This window comes from Lactuca saligna, chromosome 1 (genome assembly GCF_052625555.1).
Source record: "Lactuca saligna cultivar CGN05327 chromosome 1, ASM5262555v1, whole genome shotgun sequence".
Classification (NCBI taxonomy): domain Eukaryota; kingdom Viridiplantae; phylum Streptophyta; class Magnoliopsida; order Asterales; family Asteraceae; genus Lactuca; species Lactuca saligna.
Genome location: NC_136417.1, coordinates 128,750,053 through 128,764,978, shown reverse-complemented (window position 1 = coordinate 128,764,978; position 14,926 = coordinate 128,750,053).

Genomic DNA, 14,926 nt, shown 5'->3' with positions numbered 1-14,926 from the left:
TCCATCCCCCACATGCTTGCCTTTAGGACATTTATTGCTGAGGAATCCCCTCAGCAGTAGTGTCCGTCCTGATGATGATCCTTAGGATAGGTCCCTTATGATAGATGCTTAGGGACGTAATGTGAGGATAACGGGAATGGGTAATCGGGTTTGGTTAATTTAATGAAGTTAATAAACTTATTTATTGTGGGTTGAAAACCCTATGTGCTCACCAGGCTCCCAAGCCTAACCCACTCAGTTTTACGTATTACAGGTAGTGGAGCTTGAGCATAGATATGATGTTTGGATGAGGGATTATGGATATAAGCCTATAGATATGAAATAATGTAGTAAGGGTTATATTGTACTGTTTATGCTTTTGATCTGTATGAACATGACATCCCGAGTCTTTTAATGAAATACATTTCTATGGAAATGCTTTTGATAAATCTTTATCATATTTTGTTTTGGGACAAACTCCGCAACACTTTTATTTAAAATGTTACTCTGATTTTTAAACAATGCATAAACGAACCGGTCTTTTATGGCCGTGATTTTGGGGATGTCATAGTTGGTATCAGAGCATTAGTTTAAGCGAACTAGGAACTTGTAGGATTTCTAGACTTAAACTTAGAATGCTAAGCGATGATTGTGAGGTGTGAGCACTAGCTTATTTTAGGAATTATGCCTAAAATGCTTTTATGTGCTAAATGCTTTGCGCCTGATATGCTGTTAATTGTTCGGATCTATGGTCTGTTGCCGACCGGATCTGGAAACCTTATGTGTTTAGGATTCTAAACGTACGACTACGATATTAGAAGAAGCATGTAAACGTTTCGGAGAGATAAGGATGGTTTGAACATCAGTGCTAAATCAAGATCTAAATTCACCTTATTCGGTGTATAGATCAAGATGGCAAGGACCCGTAGCGGAAACGTGAATGCAAATGGGAACAGAAACCAACCCCCAGTAATTGAACAAATACCAGTTGTGGTAGCCGCTGTTGAGCCAATAACAATGGCCGGAGTGCAAGCGATGATCCAGGCGATGTTGGATCGTCAAATGGAGGAAACCGTACTCTTGCTCCAACAAAATCGAGAGGAAGCAACTATTCAGATCGAACAGCCCGAGTGGAACGAAGGGCAGACTGAGGAGGGAAACTACAGTGGGACTGTTGGTCAAGCCAACCCACCAATAGTTCAACAAAACAACCAGGGTGACGAATTCGAGAGGAATGGATGCAAGTACAAGGATTTTCTGACTTGCAAGCCATCGACTTTCACGGGAAAGGAAGATCCAATCAGGGTCATGGACTAGATCTTGGATGTGGAGTTAGCTTTCATGACGTGCGGTTGCAGAGGAAAGCTACAGACCACGTTTGCAGTGCGTCAGTTTCGAGGAGGCTTTGTACGTTGGTGGAATACCTTGGGAAAGACTTTAAGCCCCAACAAACCCCTGCAACTGACATGGGCAGAATTTCTGGTGCAATTCAAACGAAAGTAATGCTCAGCTCAATACATGCTCGAGTTAGAGAACCAGTTTCTAACCCTGAAGAAGGGAAGCATGTTAATCGATGAATACACGAGCAACTTCACAGAAAAGATGGAGTTTAACTTGCGCCTGGTTCCGGATGAGCTGACGAAAATTGATAAGTACGCAAAGGGACTTCCATGGGAGTACGCGGTGCCAGTGCGTCAGGCACTTACTCTAGAGGCAGCTATCTGGGCTGCCAAGTTTGTGGAGGACATTGTAACAACCCGAAGTTTTCCATCGTCGAAAACCCATTCTACTCGTAAAAATCCGCCGTTTGTCAATCCGTTTCGTTTTTGTTTTGGGTTAAATTATTTAAATTTATATGTTTATAATAATCCAATGAGTGTCCAAACCCTTTAGGAACTCATGAAATTAGCCCAAAAATGTTTATTTCAAAAAAGTTAGAAACGTCCCCGTCGGGTTACGAAAACTTAATCGGGTGCGACCTAAAGCCCCGTTTAATGCCGGTATCGGGTAGAATTCCTCCTGTTGGATTAATGTCTAAGTCCATAACTATAATTGGTAAGACTTGACCCGACCCGGCATGGTCCATTTGGGTTGCATGGCATCATGCACTTGGATAGACTATAATGAGAGAAATAAGACACTTATGGTTATTAATATATTATAAGTTCTAGTATATTAATAATAAGAATAATAAGATTATTTAATTAGTATTGATCAAGAATTAATCTAGGATTAATTAAGTGATCAAAAGAAGACTAATTAAATATATGGATTGATTGTGCAAATCATCCATACTTATATAGTGGGCTAATGCTCCATGGATTATCTAGTTGGGCCAAAACCCATATGATGCTCCATGGATGCTCCATGGTGTATTTGAACCCATGGATCCAAGGAAATGGAAAGTCATGATAATTAGGGTTTGCCCTAATTGTAACACTATATATAGATATTATTCTTGACAAAAATCGGCCACTAGTATTATTCTAGAGAGGGCTAGCCGATTTTATGAAGTCTAGAATCCTTTCAAGTTATTCTAAGTGTATTTGGTGTTGTGTGAACCATTTGAGGTGTCACACTTGGGGCACTAGGCACTCAAGCTTCATGAAGACATTCTACATCAAAGAGGTATGTATTCTATCTTGTTATATTGATAGTTTTGTATGCTAGATTAGGATAATACCTTGGATATTCATATTTGCATGTATAATAGAGAAAACATAGATCGAAGGTATTTAGGGTTGCATGTACACTTAGGAGTGTTAGAATGCTCAAAACCCAACAGTGGTATCAGAGCCTAGGCTTGTTTTCTTGCTATACCTACAATAGAAGCTGAAAAATCGAGTTTTGATGCTGTCAGCCCAGCTGACTCGCCGAGTCCATGAAGGGACTCGACGAGTCCAAGGCAAAATGCATCCAACTTGCCGAGTTGTGTTCATGCACTCGATGAGTTGGACCCCAGACAGCATATTTTCGAGGTTTTTGGCTAGAAATGGACTAGGAACATTACCCTAAGTTGTTTTTGAACTTATAAACTTGTTTTTTAATGTGGTAATGTTCATGCTAATCCATTTTTCAAAGATAATTGTCAATAGATTCATGTTTTGTATTAGTTTAAAGGTTAGACTAATTACATGAAAAAGTTTGATTTGAATTATCTTGTTCTTATGAGTTTCTTAGATTAATAGAAAAGTTGAATGAAATAGTTGGTTTCAATCCATTTTAATCTAAGAGTTGAGTATTAAATGTGTTAGTGTAACTTATCCTCAAGTTACATGAAGAGTCACATTAAAGACTCATAAAACTCATAAAATTGGCAAAGGTTACAAAAATGAAGAGTCTAGTTCTAGTTAATTGGAGTTATGACTCCATAATTTGTCCTCAAGTTATGGAGGACCAAGAGTCTCTTCATTAAATAAAATAAAAAAAAATAATGTAACCTTAATTAATTTCATAAGTTATAAAATAAAGAAAAAGTTAATTCTTTATTAGTTTAAAGTCTTCCATAATTTGTCCTCAAGTTATGGAACTTGAAGAGTTTTTGGATTAAAACTAATTTAAACATATAAGTTATGGAATTAATTAGTTTTGAATAGTTTCAAAACTTGCCCTCAAGTTTTGGAATTTGTAAACTTTTCTCTTATGAATACTTTAATTCCAAGTTAGCCCTTAGAATTTTAAAAGTTAAATTCAACCCTTATACTTTATAATATTATAAGTTAATAATATATATGTGTATAAGAGTAAAGTCGGTCTTACCGCTAGTACGCCTCATTCACGAAGCCGGTCTATAAGGTGGGTATAAGGCTGTTGCCTATAAAATGGCAACTTAATGGGTGTCTACTCTCACCCACCGCTTGCTTGACTGGTGGAGGGTCGTTAGCCGAACGGGTTTGACATGACTATAATTCTCCCTTCATTAAAAGTATTAATGATAAATACTAAGTAACTAAACTCTTATAAATACCCAATCTTAGTTACTTAGGAAAAATGTGAAGAAAGTGCTAATCCATGAAATTACACTTTGCACTTTGTTTAAGTCGGTTAGTGGAGCGTGTGTGGTTAACCGGCAAACTAACTCGTATTTAACAAGGTAGGCAAAGGGTAACTTAATGTTTATCATAGTATCGATGGAGCGTGTGTGGTTAACCGGCACATCGATTGAGGGATAAACACTTAAGGGTACCAAGTAATTTGCATGGTTACTTCACACCTTGTTTTGTGATCCTCGGCATCCCAGTCACAAAACCTGAAGGGCACACTCGAGATTGAAACATGCCATTGAACAGTTCAATGAATCTCAAAAGATCTAGGAATTTCAAATCTAATTAAAACCTAATAATACATTTCGTTTATCTTGGTGGAAATTGGTGAATCGTCATTCACCTACCTTCAAATTGTTTTATAGCTTGGATTACGGCATACCTCTTCTAAGTTATAAAATAGTCTGTTGGGTCCTAGCCTTAATATTTCATATTGGGTGTCATATTAAGGACTTTAAATCAACTATCTTGAATATCTCCCAAAACATGTCTGGTTTAGACATTTATGATCTTCCCAAATCTCTTGAAACAAGCTTTCCTAAATGAAGATGATGTCCCATGGATATCATACTTCTCTCTCCTCCGCCAATTATTCTCCCGAACCCACAAGTTCTTGAAAAATTTAAGGTCACTCGAACCCTATTGGCAAGACAAGGTCTAGGTGTGATCACATCTTGGAGATGTAGTCACATATTGACAAGACGGGAGAGTTGGGTGTCAATGTTTTGAGAAAGTTGGTGGTTCAATCACTTTCTAAGTCACATAGTGAGTTCCTTTGGGACACCTATGAAATAGACTATGACAAGACCCTTAATGATCTTATCTATTGTTAAGATCAACTTCCTGAAACTTTATGGACATTGACAATGGTGACACTAGAAATACAGAAAAAGCATTCTGTTCCCAATGGAAAGGGATCGGCCATAGTCAACTCGGTTGAACAAATGGTAAAGAGAAAAGTTAAGTCTGTGATAGTCCCGTGTACCATTATCAAAGGGTTCATATGTTTATATTTCCAAAGAAAGGGTCATTATTTGCGAAGCAGCCAAATTTACCTAAGGGTGTTAAAGTCAATAAGGTTGACTCTACTTCAGGTAAAGTCCACTACTCTAACTCTGTTAAGTTTCTATTATGAGATTCTTGATGCACGATGTGACTGGGTCACATGGTAATGTTTTAAGAATCAAAGAAAAGTAAAGGAACTTAAAGAAAGAATATGCTGAATCTGATCGCATAGATGGATTTCTATCGCGTAGTTTGAAAATCGGATTCTTGAGCTACTTCTTAGGAGTTATGAGATATTGCTAAGGAATAGATAACAACAAGATTTTATATGGATTGTAAGGATAAGTTTTTCCGCATAGTTTTAAAATAAAAAGAAAATTTTGATTTTATTTATTTTAAAAATATCCTTACAATGGCATTTGAGGAAAAAATTGTTGCTTATATGATTCCATTAATAGCAAGAGTGGAAATATGAAATTGATTCCTTCATTTTTGGTAATGTCTAAATTTACCAAATAAGGAAAGATTCTCATCATCCAAAGTCTCAATTGGACCGGGACTTGGAATCATGCAAGTTGTATAGCATGATGAATGAGAACTTTTCAAGTATTGGAAAAATTAAGACTAATTACTTATTCACATGGATGTGTGAGTCAAGTAATGGACTAAGGGATCGAGTACATAGTCATGTGCACTAATTAAGTCCACCACAAAAGATATAAGGCTATTCGTCATATTTTACTAGAGTTCAGTAAATATGATTATACTTACAAGCTTAAGTGTAACTCTGAGACAATGGAAAAGGTTCCAATGCATAGCAGAGCGGATAAGAAGAATCAAATTAGGCAGAAGGATAAAAGTTTCTCAAATCTGAAAAGATGGGAGAGTACTTTAGTATTAGTTTTGTGATCATCTTAATGATTAAGAAACCATATCAAAATTAGTTCTCTAAGGAAGTCTTAGTGCATTCTTATGACTAAGAAGAAGGGATCTTGAATTGTTGAAATGGTTAAATCAAGAAGATGAGTCATACTTCGTTCCAATACAAGTCTTAGAGTCATACTCCAAGATTGTAATTTGAGTGACATGTCTTAAAGAAGGTTTAAAACACTTGACAAATGTAAGAGTAAAAGTTTTCTACTCTTGTACATTTGAAATTGATAAGTTGTGATGTTTTGGATAAAACAAAGACCAACTTAGGCCAATTGTGTCAAGTGATTGTCTTGATTAGAATCCACACTATCTCTTGGATGTTTGACAAGGGAGTCTTATAGGTCAAGAGGACAGTGGGAGTCTTAAAGGTCTTGAAAGTCTCAAGAACTAATCAAGAATAAAACCTAAAGTTCTTCACTAGTACACGACTTAAGGTTTATAACCTATCGTGTTGACATATTCTGTGCCCATTCCAGTTAGAGTTGGCTTTGCATATGAGTTCTTAGAGTTCTCAATGTGTTGCACAACAACTTGGAAGCTATGGTAGGCCCTTGAGCTACCAGGTGGCAAGAAATTAAGATTGAGTTCAGTCCATATGAGTTTGGATTTGTCATTATCCTTGTCTTGTGACTATGGTTTTGACAATTCATATGGATAAGAACACATACACCATTAAATCTAAGTGTCATAAAGTTTCTCTCCGATTCATGAAAATGATGGTGAGGAAACACTTTCACTAAGTAGATTTTAGTTAGATAGCAATTGTGATATTTGCATTCTCAAAGTCGTTAGTGGAGCGTGTGTGGTTTACCGGCACACTAACTTGGACTTGTGAGAAGTGGCAAAAAGGTCTAACCATTATGATTACGACATCCCTCTTCATAATTGTTTAGACACACATGTGAGCTATCTAAGAGAGGTGTATGATATTGATAAAGTCTTATCAAGGAAATCTAGTATCAGAAATCTGAACTTTGGTAAGAAAGTCAATATAGTATTGATTTCTAGAAGTCCAGCTGATTTTTGAGAACATGTCAAAGCTAGTGGGAGCATAAGTGTTATGCTAATAATCATCATGTTAGTGGGAGCATGAAAATTATGATAAAGATTGCAAGTTAGCAATGTTAATTATAGAAAACAAAAGGTTTCAATTGGGAAAAAGTTGTTTTGTTATAATTAAGGGAGAGGAAATTATACTTCATCTCAAATCTATAAGCTTAGATCGTGAGGTTTTAATCATTTAGTCAAGAATATATATGAATTTCATGTTGGAATGGCTCAACATAAGGAAATTCTGTATATGGGTCCATTATTTGCGTTCTAAAATTCAATTATGATTACGGCATCCCTTTTTCATAATCTGAATTATGAGAACTTGGCAAATAGAAATGGAAATGTTATAGCAAAAGACTGGTTTAGTCTTTATGTGAGACATCATGAATTGTGTCCCATATGCTTCGGATATAGGATCGATTACATGTGCTATATTTATCCTTTCTAAAAGTTTCCAAATGCCTAGGGCATTAAGAAGGGAAAAGGTTTAGAACTGGATATGACTAAAAGGATTAAACAATTGTCGAGGACAATCTAAGGTTTACCAAAGATTGGTTGCTCAAGGACAGTTGGAAGTATAGTGATAATTCTGGAAGGACCATATTGACATAATCTGTAAGGAGGCAACTCTTGTTCAGAAGTGATAGTCGAAATGGAATCTGGAAATGTTTCAAAGTTAGAATTTTCAATCTGTGTAAGATTAAGGAAACTTAATGCAAGAAGGATGGTTCCAAGGAGTTGATCTCCTTTGGAATGCGTTGTAATGATTGTTGCCAAGTCTTTGTGAATTTGTGCATAATCGTTACAAGAGGATCAATGCATATAAGTTTAGAATCTAACAAATTTCAGTAAATGGCATGAATTTGGAATTCTTGCATTTGCAGTAAGGATTTGGGAGTGTGAAAAGAGAATCATTGAAAATTATGTTCAATTGATCTAGTTCACAAAGTAAAGATCATAGACAAACATAGTATGCATACTTGGTGTATGGCATGACTAGTGTTTAGAAAACATAGTGTACATGCTTGGAGCATGGGACAACTATTGTTTTAAATTCAAGAATATAGTTGATAGCTGAAACAGTATACAATGAATAATGTGTAATCATATGGTGATAAATAAAAGGTGTTTTATTTATATTCATAAGTTCTGAGACCATATTGGATTCAATTATTATTGTGTTTCACTTTGCATGTTTTGACTTCCCGAATAAACTAGGTTATTCTTCCGGAATGACTAAGTTATTCAAACCATCCACAGTCGGTCATATGTTGGAAGTAGATATGAATTAAGAGTGTCATGGGTTGGCTTGTAGAGGTCTAAGATGTTGGACAAAGGGCTACAACACTCATGAGTGCTCATAAGTTCTGAGTATTGGATTCAACCCGCGCTCATTGGAATTACTTCATGGGTTTTATCATGAGTGATCATGAGATGATAATATCTTATATTCTTCAAACCTAGAGATATGAGTTGTTACTATGAGTTGGTTGTACATTGATTGCACGAAACGCATTGGTCACTCGATGTTATAAAACGTGCCTTTGTGTATGATTCAACAAGTAGTAGAACAAGCCATATGAGTTGAAGTTTATCCATTCCTTTTACCTTCGGGATAAAAGCGATATCTGTGGGCCCCTCGATGATTTGATGATGACAAATGGAAGTGCTCGGCCGGGCCAGGACTGATTTGATTTGTTCAATTAGTCAGTCGTCATAAATCGGAAATCGGGAAACAACAAATGGACAGAGAGAATGATTATAATCCATGTCTCAGTCTATATGATATCTAGAATGGAGGAATATATGATCCCTTATCTAATGGACAAGTCATTGACAAGATCAGAGTTCATCTACAAGGTCAGAGTTCGACAAAAGCTTTTGAGAGCTACAATTGCCAGTTGGTTCCTGAAGTCATATGCAATAATAGTTTTAGACTTATCCAAGTGGGAGACTGTTGGATTAATGTCTAAGTCCATAACTATAATTGGTAAGACTTGACCCGACCCGGCATGGTCCATTTGGGTTGCATGGCATCATGCACTTGGATAGACTATAATGAGAGAAATAAGACACTTATGGTTATTAATATATTATAAGTTCTAGTATATTAATAATAAGAATAATAAGATTATTTAATTAGTATTGATCAAGAATTAATCTAGTATTAATTAAGTGATCAAAAGAAGACTAATTAAATATATGGATTGATTGTGCAAATCATCCATACTTATATAGTGGGCTAATGCTCCATGGATTATCTAGTTGGGCCAAAACCCATATGATGCTCCATGGTGTATTTGAACCCATGGATCCAAGGAAATGGAAAGTCATGACAATTAGGGTTTACCCTAATTGTAACACTATATATAGATATTATTCTTGACAAAAATCGGCCACTAGTATTATTCTAGAGAAGGCTAGCCGATTTTATGAAGTGTAGAATCCTTTCAAGTTATTCCAAGTGTATTTGGTGTTGTGTGAACCATTTGAGGTGTCACACTTGGGGCACTAGGCACTCAAGCTTCATGAAGACATTCTACATCAAAGAGGTATGTATTCTATCTTGTTATATTGATAGTTTTGTATGCTAGATTAGGATAATACCTTGGATATTCATATTTGCATGTATAATAGAGAAAACATAGATCGAAGGTATTTAGGGTTGCATGTACACTTAGGAGTGTTAGAATGCTCAAAACCCAACACCTCCATGTCCAAGTTTTAGGACCTATTTAAACGTGTTTAAACATCCATTTGAAGCTTTTGCTTCCTCTCTCTACTCTCTCTCTAACCTCTCTCCTAAATCCAAGTTTAAGGGTCCAAATCATCTATTTAAGGCTCCAAATCTTTGAGGTACCTTCCCTAACTTGTTATGCAAACTCTCTAGCCTTCATATTCGAGTTTAAACCATGGATTAGGACCATTATCATGAGTTTACAGCCCTAGAACATCCCTAGGCCGTAAACCCATCTAAATGGGGGTTTTGGAGCAATAAAACCCTTCCAAACCACAATTGGACTTTAGATATGGCTAGATGACTTTATGGAATGAACCTAGAATGCATTAAACCATATTTTAGAGCCTTGTATATGAGTTTACGGCCCTGGATGGTATTTAGGCCGTAAACCCATAATTAAAGGGTTTTAAGCCCTTAAACCCTTCCATGACTCAAACTAGACCTGGATATGACTTTTAGAAATTTGGTAATGGACTTAGAACACTTCAAACATGAATTTCGAGGAATTTGTATGAGTTTACAGCCAAGGCATGTGCTTGGGCTGTAAACTCCTCAAACGTGGGTGTAAACTCATTTCCAATGTGTTAGTAAGCCATCCAACACCACCAAAGGCCTTAGAATAAATCATAAATCCAACCAAAAATAGTTTTGGGGCCTTAAACTCAACCAAACCCATCATTTGAGAGTTTACGGCCATAGCATGTGTCCCATGGCTGTAAACTCCTAAAAGTGTGTCAATTGGTGCCCCAAATTCATTTCAAGGCTTGTAGGGATTTTTAGAGTCACATGTCATTGATTAAGGACCAAAAACATTAAGGATTCTATGTATGGGAGAGTTTACGGCTGTAAACTCCAGTTTTACAGCTGTAAACTCCAATAAATGGTCCCTATGTGAAGTTAATCCATTCTAAGGCCTTAGATTTAATCCTTGCAAATTTTCCCTAGTCATATGAAGCCATTTAACAACCAAAAACACCCCACCATAAGTTTACGGCTGTAAACTCATGGGGAATGGGTGTTATGGGCCAAAAACTCTTATATGAGTTTACTCTTGGGGATTAAACTCAAATTCCAAGTCCCTAGTGCCATTACACGTCTGTAGATGTCACCCGGGTCCTTCCAAACACTTGCAATGGGGTGTTTCCGCGACCAAAAGTGTTTGTCCCTAATAATTAAGTAATCTACATCCTAATTAGATACAAATGTGTATCTTTTCATTATACATAGGAATCTCATATGTTTGCAAGCCCTGAACCAACGTTTAGCATCCGAAATCGTCACATTTCTCGTCCGGTGAGTTCATACCCCTACCCTTTTTCAATGGTTTTTCAATGTTTTCAGGGGGGAATACAAGAAAACTACAAATGTTTTCAATACATAACATTGATGTATTTCAAATAATATCTGGCAAACTATAAATACCTTTACCCCTTATGTATTATGCTGAGCATAAGGGATGATTTATCAACTACAACTATATGAATTTCAGTTAAGGAAATAACCAAACAAATCAAATTATTATGGGAATAATTTGGGGTTCTTTAGTTCTTGTTTCATCACGTTCCGATATGTATACAAAGTTATTAGATAAACTATGTCCGGTTCAGTTTATCTTCGTTTCATTTTGAGTGTATTGCCAAATGATTTCATTGTATATAGTTGTATTAACTGTATTATGTTTTATAATCTTTTGTATGTTTGATATCATATGAGAACCCTGCGAATAGTTTAGTAATAGCTTGTGAGTCCGTCACTACCCTTTTTGGATGATCAGTAAATCCTCCCCGGAAGTGTAACTAGAGTCTCCTGGAGGGAGAGCGAGGAATTCGTGAATAGATCTATTCGGGACTGACAATCCCACACCTTAACTGCTAGCTACAGTTAGGCGGGCACACCTGGGGTGACAAATTTCTGGATATCATTCGACGTCTGACAAGCATCAAGGAGGTCTCTTTGTTGTATCAGCATGGTTACCCGACTCACAATATGTATTAATATAAGTTTATTCACAGTATTGCTTTGGGGTTTGGTTTAGACTTTGTTTCAATTCCATATCTACTTTCTATCTATAGTTCCCATATCTAGTACAGGATGGTATTCCCGTGATTTTCAGTCTATTGATCTTATATCTAATGTGGGATGGTAGTCCCAGTGTCTTTAACTTATATCTATTACGGGATAATAATCCCATGATAACAAAGAGGTAGAGGCACTCCTCGGGTTCCATGCATTGGCTCCCTATGTCCACCTCTTATTCCTTACTAGAACAAGCATTGGATTTCTTCGGGTACCTATATATGATTCTTTGCTCTTGTAGACGTATTGAATTTCTGCTCCGCCTTACTTCTGATTCTGACTCTGAGTGTCATCACTTCATGGTGGATGACTGGAATCTCGCAAGTTTAGGCAAATTTCCCACCGATGTCCCTAAAAGGTATAGGCACATGGTGGTTTCAATAGTCTCGTCCTTGTTCATTTGTTTCCTAATTGGAAATCTTCTCAATGAACCTCTTTTGGGTCTAAATCGACTCTTCTGCCGATCACTGAAGTGGATAGGGTTTTATAAAGGGTTTCGCGCGAGAATGGAAATGTCTGAAGAATCCTAAGAGATTATTAAAACATTTCACTGGGTGATCCATATCGAGTCCTGCTACAATTTCACAGTGTACACAAATCATATATAACTTAGATCCAATAGGCCTTCGAATATGTGATACTACTCTATATCCACATCCAAACAAGGAAAAGGAAGTAGAGCGAAACCACACATTCTTAGCCTATGAGATCCTTACTATATATAATCTTGGAAGGATACACTTTGTAATCATAGGTCTATCAATAAGGATCTCTTTTAGTTTTTCACACAAGGTTATTTATGGTTCCTAAAATACTCCTATAGTATTTTAATTACTTTCTTGATTCTTATTTTCTGAACATGCTTATGGGTTTATTGTGAATATCTTGGTATTATAAAACACTCCTATAGTATTTTAAACTTTATGTTTGGCTCTAGCATTCCTATTTGGTAAGTTTTAGACTTGTTGCCACACCACCATCACTCCTAAGCACACGTTAAGCGCATCTCGAATAAATATAGTTGATCAGGTTATATTTATTCCAGCTTACGATTACATAATTGCCCAGGTTTGATGGTAGTGGTCAACATCAAAAGACTTTTATTCTAATTCTTCTTGTGATACTTTGTTCCGGTGTTAGGTTCTGGATGTTCTTATACTTTTGTAAAATATGGTTATATTTTAAAGTATAATTCTTGGTCAGAGTGTTTTATCCCAATGTATTTATGGGTTGTATATCTTTTATGATTAGATATATTGAGCTTACTATAAACAATTCTCTGATACCAATCTGTCACACCCCAAAGTCAGAACGGCGGAAATGTTCTGGGGTGGAGGGCGTCATGTCAAGTATCACAACATATGCAGTATAGTAATCAAAGTACAAAAATCATTGCATTAATAGTAATAATTTTACATAGGTTAGATTTAACAATAACATCAAAGTAGAGATAGGAAATAACATAAGCTGCAGCTTGGTACTAGGCTGACATCGCAAAAGCTCCCGGAGTGTACTTGTCTTTTTATAACCAGAGAATAAAAGTTATTTTGAAAGCGAGTATCAGTATTTTAATGTTGGTGAGTTCATAAGTATTTAATGGCATTGATATAAATACATGTTTTCCTTCAAAATAATCACATAAAAGATGGTGGTTTACAATTTACAGATTATTAGCATCCTTTCCAGAAAATCCTATATTTTCTAATAGAAGTAGTCTTCTACCAAGACTCAATTGTTTTATATTCAAGGAGTAATTTCCCCCAAAAATACTATCATTATCGAAATGTAGTTTATACTTTAAAGAATATGTGAGAAGATTACAAGCAAAAGTAGTAGGGAAAATTATATTTTACCTCAACAGGAACACTACTGGCTAAAAGTAAATAAAACATAGACTCCAGGTGGTATGGAATGAACCATACGCCTCACAAAGTCTAAAGGAATGAAGTACAGACTCCAGACGGTATTAAATGAACAATACACCTCGAAGAGCCTAAAATAATGGAATACAGACTCCAGGAAGTATTAAGGGAACAATACGCCTCAGAGAGTCTAAAAGAATGGAATACATACTCCAGGAAGTATTAAGGGAACAATACACCTCGGAGAGTCTAAAATAATGGAATACAGACTCCAGGAAGTATTAAGGGAACAATACACCTCGGAGAGTCTAAAAGAATGGAATACGGACTCCAGGAAGTATTAAGGGAATAATACGCCTCGGAGAGTCTAAAATAGCCTTTAATCTTATGTGGATTAGTTTAACGGTTTAAAGTGTGGCCTAGTATATAACTAGAAGAATACATCATGATGGTTTCATATATAGAAAATACCATGATAATACTTATTACCTTAAAGCCATGAATCATAAGGTAAATGTAAAGATACTCGTAACCATACTGATTGACGATTGAATACTTGACAACTCCCTGGTGTCGGAATGAATGTGACATTTTTCACCTCATGGCTTAGTCGTTCAGGACTGTAGCTAGCAGTCATGATGTGGGAGTGTCTGTCCCGTATAGATCTATACACACAATGCCCGCTCTCCCTCCAGGAGACTCTGGTTACCAGCTTGTCAATTGTGGAATCCACGTCATGAGGATGTATCTCGTGTTTTGATTTCTATAAACCTTTCTTTTTATTAAAAGTATATGTTTTAGAATATAGATATAACTAAGTTCTCCTTCATGAATGTTAGGGTTGGTTTCTAAACTATACCTATTATAGTTTACTTGAGAGGTTATCTAGATGCATTTGCTACCCAAAGGTGATGAATTAACTAACATAACTTTTATGACTATTTATGTATACATGATATATAACTAATATTGAAACAACCTTCGGACGGATAGCCGGTACCCTAAATCCACATCCAAACAAGGAAAAGGAATTAAAACGAGCTAGCCTTCCTAAGTCCTTCAAACATTACTTATATAACTATACATATATAGGCATGCATTTGACAATATAAAACTATAAAAGAATTTTTGGTAAAACCTTCGAAAAAAGATTTATTAAACTAAAAAGGGATTTTTATACTTTAAAAGAGATTTGAAAACAAGATTTGCAAACCTTTAACTGGATAAAGCAGTTT